At 39.4% G+C, this 13,087-nt stretch overlaps 1 pseudogene; it reads right to left on the bottom strand.

Moving 5' to 3' along the window:
- Positions 1–1,629: 1,629 nt before the first annotated feature.
- Positions 1,630–2,618, bottom strand: LOC110589443 (annotated as a pseudogene).
- Positions 2,619–13,087: the final 10,469 nt, after the last annotated feature.

Below are 13,087 nucleotides of genomic sequence, written 5' to 3'. Positions count from 1 at the left end.
CGAAGCGTGATAGTGGCCATTAACCAACCATGCCAACCAAACACCAGTTCCAGGATTTTTCTTACAGTGTTTTGTGTCCAAATCCATCCTTTCCAATGAAAGTCTTGAATAACTGAATTACAGCTGTAATTATTCCATTAAAATATCCCATCATTTGCACAGTGAAGGAAACCATCAAAAAACAAAAAGGCAACCTACTGAGTAGAAAATATTCACAAATGATATACCCAATAAGGGGTTAATATCCAAAATATATTTTAAAAAAACTTAAACACCCCCTAAATTCAAATAATCTGATTTTAAAATGCGTGGAGGACCTGAATAGTCATTTTTCCAAAGAAGACATATACATGGCCAACAGACACACAAAAGAGACAGAGGCAAACCATAAGAGACTCTTAGTATAGGGAAAAAAACTGAGGGTTGCTGGAGGGGAGGTGGGCGGGGGATGGGGTAACTGGGTGATGGGCATTAAGGAGGGTACTTGATGTAATGAGCACTGGGTGCTGTATGCAACTGATGAATCACTAAATTCTACCCCTAAAACTAATAATACACTATGTGTTAACTAACTTGAATTTAAATTTAAAAAAAAAAATGTCATGTAGGAACACACACACACACACACACAAAGGACTAAAACAAACAAAAACATCTGATCGTTTTCTCTCTTCTAGGCTCAAATTGTATTTCTATTACAGTGTGTCTCCATGTCATGTTTGGTAGCAACAGAGTCATTTCACACTAGTACTAACAATGGACACCCAGAGATTATCACATCAAACCTCTCGTTCCACAAATATACTTGTTTATAGATTTATTTGGAAAAACTCTACAGTCATCATTAGACTCTTTTCTACCTCTGATTAGATTCATTCCAGTTCCTTTAAATTTCCTGTAGTAGGGAGACAATCTTAACTACTTAATTCCTTGTTCCAGAACTTCTAATGCTTCCTTTCCTGTGGTACTCATCATCAGGTCTTTACTACTGAAATCAACCTGGCAAACCAGTAAAACCAATGGGAACTTTTGATTTCAATTAGAGACACTTATGTGTCTTCATTACAGTGAGAACTAGAATTATAAATATTTATATTCTATTTATATAAAAACTATGCACCATTGAAAACAATTGCATTGAATCATTTCAAATAATGTTATTAATATCATGACAGTTATGTATATATGTGTCCTTCAAAAATCAATAGCGACCATGTTACATCTATCCTTGAACCAGTTTGATATTCTTAATTCTTGTGAATTTCACTTTTCATCCCCATGCACTTACCACAAGTAGATACTTGAAAACAGACCTTTCCTACTTTGAGATTCCACATGCATCAAACAGAATCATGTATATGAGGCTGTTCATTAAAATTTGTTGAATCCTATTGAGCTAAAACTAGTGAACAAATCCAGGAAGATAATTTCATCTCAATATAAAGAAGAATGTTAGAGCTTTCAAGTAGTGGAGTATATTGGATTATAAGATAAATTGGCCCCTATTCTAAGAATAAACAAGCAGAACCTCTAAAAACACATTCGCAAGTCTATATAGGAGATTCCAGAAATAGGAGGGAGACTGAATTAGATGTAGAAGGGGCATTCTCCCTCTGACAGTCTCTTGATCTATTTCTGCAATCTAACCCTGAACAAAGCATCCCTCAGAGCCTGGTGGACATGCTTATTCCGTACTGTATAGAGGATAGGGTTGAGCAGTGGGGTCACCACTGTGTTCACAAGGGCAGCCTCCCTGTTGGAGTCCAGCCTGTTCGTTTGCTTTGGTTTCACATATATAAACACACAGCTGCCATACATCAGAGAGAGGACCATGAGGTGAGATGAACAGGTAGAGAAAGCTTTCTGTTGCTCCCTCGCTGATGGTAGTCACATGATTGTGACTATTATGTTGCTGTAGGCAGTGATGGTTATGATAAGGGATGTCAAAAGGATAAACAAGGCAAGGACAAAGGCCAACATTTCAGTAGATCTGGTATCAGAACAAGAGAGATGAATCAGGGGCCCAAAATCACAGAAGTGAGGGATGACATGGGGGCCACAGAAGGATGACTGGGAAAGCATTATAACTGGAACCACCATGAGGATGAATCCCAAAGCTAAACAGGCAGTGACTAGAAGAAAACACATCCTTGGGTTCATGATGGTTGGGTAATACAGAGGTTTGCAAATGGCCAAGTACCAATCTAGGGATAATACAGCCATAAGGAAGAAAACAGTTGTTCCCAGGAAAAGGAAGACAAAGGCTTGTGTGAAGCAGGCAGCAAAGGAAATTGATTGTCTCCCTAACAGAAAGATGGCCAGCAATTTTGGAATAACAGTGGTTATAAAACAGCATTCAAAAAAGGAGAAACTGCTGAGGAGAAGTACATGGGTGTCTGGAGGTGATGGTCAGCCCAGGTAATGGTGATTATGAGTATGTTTCCCATGATGGAGGCCAGGTATGCCAGCAGATGCACCAGGAAGAGAACCTTTCCAAGGTGCTGGACACTAGGAAACCCCTCCAGGGTGAATTCCTGAACTTCTGTCTAGTTTCTTGCATCCTCCTTCCCTGACTTTTCCATTTCTTCAATTCTATGAGCTATGTTGTAGAGTATCATGACTGAAGAATGAAGAACTTTATTTTATTAAACACATAAAACAGTGTAGGTAAATGGGTGGAGTGGGAGGTACAGGCTTCCAGTTATGGAATGAATGAGTCACAGGGATGAAAGCTATAGCATAGGAAATACAATCGATGGTATTGTGATAGTGTTGTATGTTGACAGTTGCTACACTTGTGGTTGAACATAGCATAACATATAGAGTTGTTGAATCATTATATTGTAACCTGAAACTAATGTAACATTGTGTTGACTATACTTTAATTAAAATAATTTTTTAAGAAAGGGGAAAAATTAATAAAAAATAAAATAGTGTAGGCATGATGACTGGATTTTTCTACTATTTTAAACATATTTTATGTCTAATTTTTGCACTTTATTAAGTAAAAATAAATTTTTATCTATGAATATATTTATGTTAAATGATAAAAAAGAACTGTGCATGTGCTATGAGTTTTCATAAAGAAAAATGTAATTTTAACAGTGTTAGTTATTTTTCTACAGTCTATTGACAAGAGAAAAAATACTGGGAGGGGAAAAGATGGTGGAGGAGTAGGGGACCCCATTTCAACTGGTCCTCGGAATTGAGCTGGATAGATATCTACCAGACCACTCTGAGCACCCACGAAACCAGCCTGAGATGTAAGAAGATCTGGATCTCTACAAACAGAATATTGCAGGCAGTTGGTTTTGAGGTACGAAGCGGAGAGCCGTGATTCTGTGGGCAGATATCGGAGGATAAACGGCAGCGGGAGGGTGCCTGGACGTGGGGATCCTACACTGCCAGTGAGTGACAGCCTCGTGCGCTGCAGATAGGCGCAGAATCGCAGACCAGTAGCATCGGGAAAGAACTTTAGGGCAGCCCCGGGGTGGAAAACCAGACCGGCGGAGTCGCACGCACGCGAACCGCAGCCACCCGGACAGAAACTCAGAGCGACGGTCGCGTGCACGCAAACTGCAGCCTCCCAGACGGAAACCCAGTGCGCCGGGGTCGTGCCGGTGAACTGCAACCCCCAGGGTGGAAACCCCCAGCAGCAGAGTCACGCGCACGAACTGGGAGCGGCTGGCGGTTTTAGTAGCACAAAGGGCAGAGACGTGCCCCAACCTGGAGGCAGGACTGGGAGCGCTGCGGAGGGGCGCACAACCCAGGACTCTGCAGTTTATAGCAGCACGGACAGAAATGGAGACGGTGTGGTCTGGAGAGCTCACTGAAGAACAGACTGTGGTCTCTCTGCTATGAGGCAGAGGGTTGGAAACGGTCTCTTCTGCTCTGATGCTCGGAAGAGACGTGGAAAGCTGCCAGGGAAAGGCGCCAGAGAACAAAAGCCCCAAAGACTGATTGCCACTGAGCCCATCCCCCACCACAGGGGCGCATGGTAACTCCGCCCAAACAGGGTTGCCTGAGTAACAGCACGGCAGGCCCCTCCCGCAGAAGACAGGCTGGGAAAACAAGAGGCCATCAACCCTAAGGTCCCAAGAAAACAGGTGCATCTTGCTTGGGTTCTGGTCAATAATTTGGACTCTATACATTCCCTCAAACACCCATCAACAGAATGACTAGGAGGAGGAGCCCCCAAAACAGAAAAGACTCAGAGATTATGACTTATGCTGCAGATTTACCAATGGATGCAGATACAACCCAGATGTCGGAGATGGAATTCAGGCTAGCAATTGTGAACACAATGGCTAGAATGGAGAAATCAATTAATGGCAACATAGAGTCTCTAAGGGCAGAAATAAAAGGTGAATTGGCAGAACTTAAAAATGCTATCAATGAGATCCAATCCAATCTAGATAATCTTACAGCTAGGGTAACTGAGGCAGAAGAGCGAATAAGCGACCTGGAAGACAATATAATAGATAAAAAGGGAAAAGAGGGGGCCAGGGAAAAACAACTCAGAATCCATGAAAATAGAATCAGAGAAATAAGTGACACCATGAGGCATTCCAATGTCAGAATAATTGGAATCCCGGAGGGAGTGGAGACAGAGAGAGGACTAGAAGATGTATTTGAGCAAATTGTAGCTGAGAAATTCCCTAATCTGGGGAATGAAACAAACATTCGAGTCCTAGAGGCAGAGAGGACCCCTCCCAAGATCAAGGAAAACAGGCCAACACCCTGGCATGTAACAGTAAAACTTGCAAATCTTAGAACCAAGGAAACGATCTTAAGGGCAGTTAGGGGGAAGAGATTCCTTACGTACAGAGGGAGGAACATCAGAATGACGTCAGACCTATCCACAGAGACCTGGCAAGCCAGAAAGGGCTGGCAAGACATATTCACTGTACTAAATGAGAAGAACATGCAGCCAAGAATACTTTATCCGGCAAGGCTTTCATTTAGAATGGATGGAGAGATGCAGAGCTTCCACGACCGGCAGAAGTTGAAAGAATATGTGACCACTAAGCCGGCCCTGCAAGAAATGTTAAGGGGGGTTCTATAAAAGGAGAAAGACCCCAAGAGTGATCTACAACAGAAATTTACAGGGACAATCTATAAAAACAACATCTTCACAGGCAACATGATGACAATCAATTCATATCTTTCAATAATCACTCTCAACGTGAATGGCGTAAACACTCCCATAAAATGACACAGGGTTGCAGATTGGATAAAAAGACAGGACCCATCCATATGCTGTCTACAAGAGACTCATTTTGAACCTAAAGATACATCTAGACTGAAAGTGAAGGGATGGAGATCTATCTTCCATGCCAGCGGACCTCAAAAGAAAGCTGGGTAGCAATTCTTATATCAGACAAATTAGATTTTAAACCAAAGTCTGTAATAAGAGACACAGAAGGACACTATATCATTCTTCAAGGGTCTATGCAACAAGAAGATCTAACAATTGTAAATATCTATGCCCCCAACATGGGAGCAGCCATCTACATAAGCCAACTGTTAACCAAAATAAAGTGTCATATTGATAACAATACGTTAATTGTAGGAGACCTCAATACTCCACTCTCAGCAATGGACAGATCATCTAAGCAGAAAATCAACAAGGAAACAAGAGCTTTGAATGATACATTGGACCTGATGGACCTCATAGATATTTATAGAACATTCCACCCTAAAACAAGAGAATACTCATTCTTCTCAAGCGCACATGGAACTTTCTCCAGAATAGACCACATACTGGGTCACAAATCAGGTCTCAACCGATACCAAAAGATTGACATTATTCTCTGCATATTCTCAGACCACAATCCTCTAAAACTGGAACTCAATCACAAGAAAAAATTTGGAAGAAATTCAAACACTTGGAAGCTAAAGACCACTCTGCTCAAGAATGTTTGGGTCAACCAAGAAATCAAAGAAGAACTTAAACAATTCATGGAAATCAATGAGAACGAAAACACATCAGTCCAAAACCTATAGGATACTGCAAAGGCGGTCCTAAGGGGAAATACATAGCCATCCAAGCCTCACTCAAAAAAATAGACAAATCCCGTATTCACCAACTAACTCTACACCTTAAAGAACTAGAGAAAAAGCAACAAACAATGCCTAAGCCACGCATTAGAAGAGAAATAATTAAAATTAGAGCAGAAATCAATGAATTAGAAACCAGAAACACAGTAGATCAGATCAACGAAACTAGAAGCTGGTTCTTTGAAAGAATTAATAAGATTGATAAACCACTGGCCAGACTTATTCAAAAGAAAAGAGAAAGGACCCTAATTAATAAAATTATGAATGAAAGGGGAGAGATCACGACTAACACCAAGGAAATAGAAACAATTATTAGAAATTATTATCAACAACTATATGCCAATAAACTGAGCAATCTGGATGAAATGGAGGCCTTCCTGGAAACCTATAAGCTGCCAAGACTGAAACAGGAAGAAATTGATAACCTGAATAGGCCAATAACCAGTAACGAGATTGAAGCAGTGATCAAAAACCTCTCAAAAAACAAGAGTCCAGAGCCTGATGGATTCCCTGGGGAATTCTACCAAACATTCAAAGAAGAAATAATACCTATTCTACTGAAGCTGTTTCAAAAAATAGAAACCGAAGGAAAACTTCCAAACTCATTCTATAAGGCCAGCATGACCTTAACCCCCAAACCAGGCAAAGACCCAATCAAAAAGGAGAATTGCAGACTGATATTCCTGATGAATATGGATTCCAAATTCCTCAACAAAATCCTAGCTAATAGGATCCAACAATACATTAAAAGGATCATCCATCACGACCAAGTGGGATTTATCCCCAGGATGCAAGGGTGGTTCAACATTTGCAAATCAATCAATGTGATAGAACACATTAATAAGAGGAGGGAGACGAACCATATGGTCCTCTCAATTGATGCAGAAAAAGCATTTGACAAAATACAACATCCTTTCCTGATTGAAACTCTCCAAAGTATAGGGATAGAGGGAACATTCCTCAAGTTCATAAAATCCATCTATGAAAAACCCACAGTGAATATCATCCTCAATGGGGAAAAGCTGAGATCCTTTCCCTTAAGATCAGGAACACGTCAAGGGTGCCCACTCTCACCACTGTTGTTCAACATAGTACTAGAAGTCCTAGCAACAGCAATCAGACAACAAAAAGAAATAAAAGTTTTTCAAATTGGCAAAGAAGAAGTCAAACCCTCTCTTTTCGCAGATGACATGATACTTTATGTGGAAAATCCAAAAGACCCCAGCCCCAAATTACTAGAACTCATCCAGCAATTCAGTAATGTGGCAGGATACAAAATCAATGCACAGAAATCTGTTGCTTTCGTATACACTAACAACGCAACTGTAAAAAGAGAAATTAGAGAAACGATTCCATTTACAATAGCACCAAAACCATAAGATACCTCGGAATAAACCTAACCAAAGAGGTAAAGGATCTATACTCTAGGAACTACAAAACACTCATGAAAGAAACTGAAGAAGACACATAAAGATGGAAAAATATTCCATGCTCATGGATCAGAAGAATAAACATTGTTAAAATGTCTATGCTACCCAGAGCAATCTATACCTTCAATGCCATCCCGATCAAAATTCTAATGACATTTTTCAAAGTGCTGGAACAAACAATCCTAAAATTTGTATGGAATCAGAAAAGACCCCGAATCACCAAGGAAATGTTGAAAAAGAAAAACAAAGCTGGGGGCATCACATTGCCTGATTTCAAGCTATATTACAAAGCTGTGATCACCAAGACAGCATGGTACTGGCACAAAAACAGACATACAGACCAATGGAACAGAATAGAGAACCCAGATATGGACCCTCAACTGTATGGTCAAATATTATCTTTGACAAAGCAGGAAAAAACATGCAATGGAAAAAAGACAGTCTCTTCGATAAATGGTGCTAGGAAAATTGGACAGCCACATGCAGAAGAATGAAACTAGACCATTCTCTAACACCATTCACAAAGATAAACTCAAAGTGGATGAAAGACCTCAATGTGAGACAGGAATCCATCCAAATCCTAGAGGAGAACATAGGCAGTAATCTCTTTGACATCAGCCACAGCAACTTCTTTCAAGATACATCTCCAAAAGCTAGTGAAACAAAAGCAAAAATGAACTTTTGGGACTTCATCAAGATAAAAAGCTTCTACAGAGCAAAGGAAACAGTCAACAAAACAAAGAGGAAACCCACAGAATGGGAGAAGATATTTGCAAATGACACTACAGATAAAGGGCTGGTATCTAAAATCTACAAAGAACTTCTCAAACTCAACACCCAAAAAACAAATAATCAAGTCAAGAAGTGGGCAGAAGAGATGAACAGACACTTCTCTGAAGAAGACATACAAATGGCTAACAGACACATGAAAAAATGTTCATCATCATTAGCCATCAGGGAAATCCAAATCAAAACCACACTGAGATACCACCTTACACCAGTTAGCATGGCAAAAATGGACAGGGAAAGAAACAACAAATGTTGGAGAGGTTGTGGAGAAAGGGGAACCCTCTTACACTGTTGGTGGGAATGCAAGTTGGTACAGCCACTTTGGAAAACAGTGTGGAGGTGCCTCAAAAATTTAAAATAGAGCTACCCTATGACTCAGCAATTGCACTACTGGGTATTTACCCCAAAGACACAGATGTAGTGAAAAGAAGGGCCATATGCACCCCAATGTTCATAGCAGCAATATCCGCAATAGCCAAACTGTGGAAAGAGCCAAGAGGCCCTTCAACAGATGAATGGATAAAGAAGATGTGGTCCATATATACAATGGAATATTACTCAGCCATCAGAATAGATGAATACCCAATTTTTACATCAACATGGATGGGACTGGAGGAGATTATGCTAAGTGAAATAAGTCAAGCAGAGAAAGTCAATTATCATATGGTTTCACTTATTTGTGGAACATAAGGAATAACATGGAGGACATTAGGAGAAGGAAGGGAAAAATGGGGAGGGGGAATTGGAGGGAGAGATGAACCATGAGAGACTATGGACCTGAGAAACAAACAGTGTTTTAAAGGGGTCGGGGGGGATTGGTTACCCCGGTGATGGGTATTAAGTAGGGCACGTACTGCATGGAGCACTGGGTGTTATACAAAAACAATGGATTGTGGATCACTACATCAAAAACTAATGATGTATTGTATGGTGACTAACATAACATAATAAAATTAAAAAAAAAAACCATAATAAACCTTAAAAAAAAAGAGAAAAAATCCTTCTTTTAGTTATATATCTGATCATTATTGATAAGGTACCATTCATATCATGCATTCACAGGGTAAATATTGTAAAAGGAAAATTGTAGCCTTAAAAAAACAAACACTGTCATGAGTAGATCATCCCACAAAAAAATATTCCCCCATGATGTCCTTAGGATTTGTCATCCATATTTGAAGTCATAACATCACCTGTAGGAAAACTTCCTTTGGTTCCATGTACAGCCCTCTAAAGTGCGAGTACTACAGTAGCAGATGGACTCTAACTATATTGTTGGAGACACAGGTCAGGCCATTTTCCTACAGAGCTCGAGACTAGTCAGTAAGAGAGGAGAGTTTTCCTTTCCTCCTGTGCTAAGTGGTCCATCTAAGGGAGAATCTCTATCTTCTGACCCTTTCAGTCCATACACTGAGGGGATACTAGCCTGAGGATAGAAAGAGAAATTGTATGCCTTGACTCTGGCAGTTATTTTCTGATTCATTCTCTCTTCTATTGTCCACCTAAATAAAATATTCTCTGCTACCCTTTAAATCCATAAACTTCTCTATTGAGCCTTTGTCACTCTGGTCAACTAGTGTTCATCTCAGATCTCTGAACTGGCTGTCTGACTTATTCAAATCCCACTCTTTTAAGTATATTAAATCAGCTTGAAGAGGAACAGACTCTGCTTCAATTTACAATAAATAAACAGCAAAATAATCCAATCACACTACGGCCATGTACTCACCCAGATGTAGCTCACAATAAGCAGAACTCAGTTTCCCTCTCTTTCACTCTTTCAACAAACCAAAATGCTGGTCTAGGCACTTAGAAATGTGTGTGTGTGTGTGAAAGAGAGAGAGAGGGAGAGGGAAGGAGGGAGGGTGGGAGGGAGAGAGACAGAAGCACGTGCATTTGAAATGACCCTAATTTGTCTGTGCATCATGACTGCTAAGCATGCTTCTTCATATGAACTCAGAACTTTCCAAAACTGGGGTAAACGAAAGTGAAAGTTCCATGGCAATCTGGCCTGATGAAATCCTGAGAAAGGAGAGCACATACATGCAGTCCCCAGTGCTCTACTGGAATCTGAGAGTAAGTTAACTTGGAATTCCAAAAAGCTTTTATACCTTCCTTGCAGGCTCCAGGTTCCCCAAACTCCCATTCTCCTTCTGCATCAGCCACCTCAGCAGGAGACCCTGCTTGCTGGCAAATGCTCCAGGTCATTGTGGAAGACATTAGCCTCCTCACTCAAACTGGTCCCTTCTAATAGTATTCTTAAATGCATTCCTGGGCAGGTAAAATGCATTTCCATTTCCTGACTTCTCTAGGTTGAGGAGAATGCACATGTCACTGGAAGCTGAGATAAAAGTGAAATTAATTTTCCCTATCATATTCTTAGCATTGGAGTCTCTTGACACCAAACAGGATCCACCAGGACCAGCGGGCAAAACCCCAGACACACCAGACCTCATTAGAATATAGAACAAAGCTATTTAGAGATCAATGTCCCTCTAGGATCCCTGGTGGCTACTAACTGGGCATTGTTGGAAACAGAAAATTATAATACAAAAATCATAGCTACCCTTTCATTACATATGCAAACATAATAATATGGACTCCCAAATGTCCATTGTCCTCCATGAAAATCTTTAAAGATAGAGTGCATATAATCCTCCCAGATTTTATAAAGTCCCAACTTCATAATGCTACTAAGGTGGAGTTGAAAGCTCAAGTGGGGAATTTGGAGCCCCGCCTATGGCAATAAAGTAAAGCTCTCCCTTACTGTCTCAGAGCAGTGTCAAAGAACAACAGATAAAATACAAAGTTTAAACAAGAGCTAAATGCCCAGATTTCAGTTGATAATAACTTGTCATACCAAGAACAAGGAAGAGGTCACTTGAATGAAAATAAGATAATCAATGGACACCAACATCAAGATGACAGAGATATTAGAATTATTTGACAGAGTTTGAAGTAGCCATCACAAAAATGCTTCAATGAGCAATTACAAGCATGCTTGAAACAAATTTAAAAATAGAAATTCTTAGCCAAGAAACAAAAGGCATAAAGAAGAACCATATGGAAATTTTAGAACTGAAAAATGTAATTTTTTTAATTCAATGGATGGGGTCAACAGCAGAATGCAGGAGATAAAGGAAAAAATCAATGAACTGAAGAAAGAATAATAGAAATTACCCAGTCTGAACAACAAAAAGATAATAGACTGAAAAAAACAGATACAGCCTCATGGACCTGTGGAACTATAACAAAAGATCTAACATTTGTGTCACTAGAGTCTGAAAAAGAGGAGAAACAGAGTGGGGCTGGAAAAGGACTTGGAAGAAACAAACACTGAAAACCTCTCAAATTTGGCAAACAATATAACTTACAAATCCAAGGAGCTAAATAAATTCTAAATAGGATAAATCCAAAGAAATTCACATCAAGACATGTCATATTCAAACTTCTGGTAACTGAAGAGAAAGAAAAAATTTGAAAACAACAGGAAAGAAACAACACATTACCTATGGGAAAGAACAATTCAAATGACAGCAAATTTCTCATCAGAAACCATGAGAAAGAAATAGCACAATATTTTTTCAAGTGCTGAAAGAAAAGTATGCCAATATGTAGAATCCTACATCCAGTGAAAATATCCTTCAGGAATGAAGGGGAAATAAAGACACTCTCAGATGAAGGAAAACTGAAAGAATTTCTCACCAGCATACCTATCCTAAAAGAATGACCAGAAGAAATTCTCTGGACATAAAGGAAATGATATCTAGAGCAACCACTAAATATGCTATGCAAATACATACACTCAAAAGCATTATAGATAAATCAAAACTGAATTATTATAAAATGTTCTAGTAACCTACATGAAGACAGGAAAAAGAAAATATGGAAATGAAAAACAAAATGTAAAATTGTGGACTTAAGCCCTAAGACATAAAAATGTGAATGGTCTAGATATACCAATTAAAAGAAACACTGATAAAATAGATTTAAAAACATAACCCAACTATATGATGTCTATAAACACTCACTTTGAATATAACAATATAGGCTGTTTGAAAGTAAGAGGATGGGAAAAGATTTTCACGCAAATATTTATCAAATGAAGGCAGGAGTGGTGATATTGCTATCAAAGTAGACTTCAGAGCAATGAAAATTACCAAAATCAGAGAGGGACATTACACAATGATGAAAGCATCAATCCACCAAGAAGACACAGCAATCCTAGATGTGTGCACCAAACAAGAGAGCTACAAAATATGTAAAGTAAAAACTGATAGAACTGAAAGGCAAAAAAAAGACAATCAACAATTATATTTGGATACCTCACCATCCCTCTCTCAATGATTGATAAAACAAGTAGCCAAAAAAATCAGTAAGATGTAGAAGAACTCAACACCATCACCTATCAGGCTCTAACCAACAATTATAGAACACTCCACCCAACAACAAAGAATAAAATAAAAGCTCTGTAACTATGAATGAGGTCAGGAGAAAGTTCTCTAGGGTATTCAAAGAGATTCCTCTCCAGCCCAGTTGTGCAATGAGGAACATGTTGACCTCTTTTTAAAAAAGATCCTGAAATCTGGAAGAGGAAGCCTGAAAGAACTCTTAACTCTTATAATAAATATCACCTAAGGTCATCAGAAATGTCAACAAAATCAGAATTATGGTCTCCTTGCTCCTGGAGCAGGATGTACTCTGGTCCTTGACCTGTTGTCAAGTGTCTGAGACAGAAATTGATTGGAGTAGGATTTAGATCTGTCAGAGCCTGAAGCACTCCTGCTGGAGACCATGGGAGCAGTAAC

This window comes from Neomonachus schauinslandi, chromosome 6 (genome assembly GCF_002201575.2).
Source record: "Neomonachus schauinslandi chromosome 6, ASM220157v2, whole genome shotgun sequence".
Taxonomy (NCBI): domain Eukaryota; kingdom Metazoa; phylum Chordata; class Mammalia; order Carnivora; family Phocidae; genus Neomonachus; species Neomonachus schauinslandi.
The sequence above is the reverse complement of the archived record's forward strand: the minus strand, read 5'-3'. Positions and strand labels throughout refer to the sequence as shown.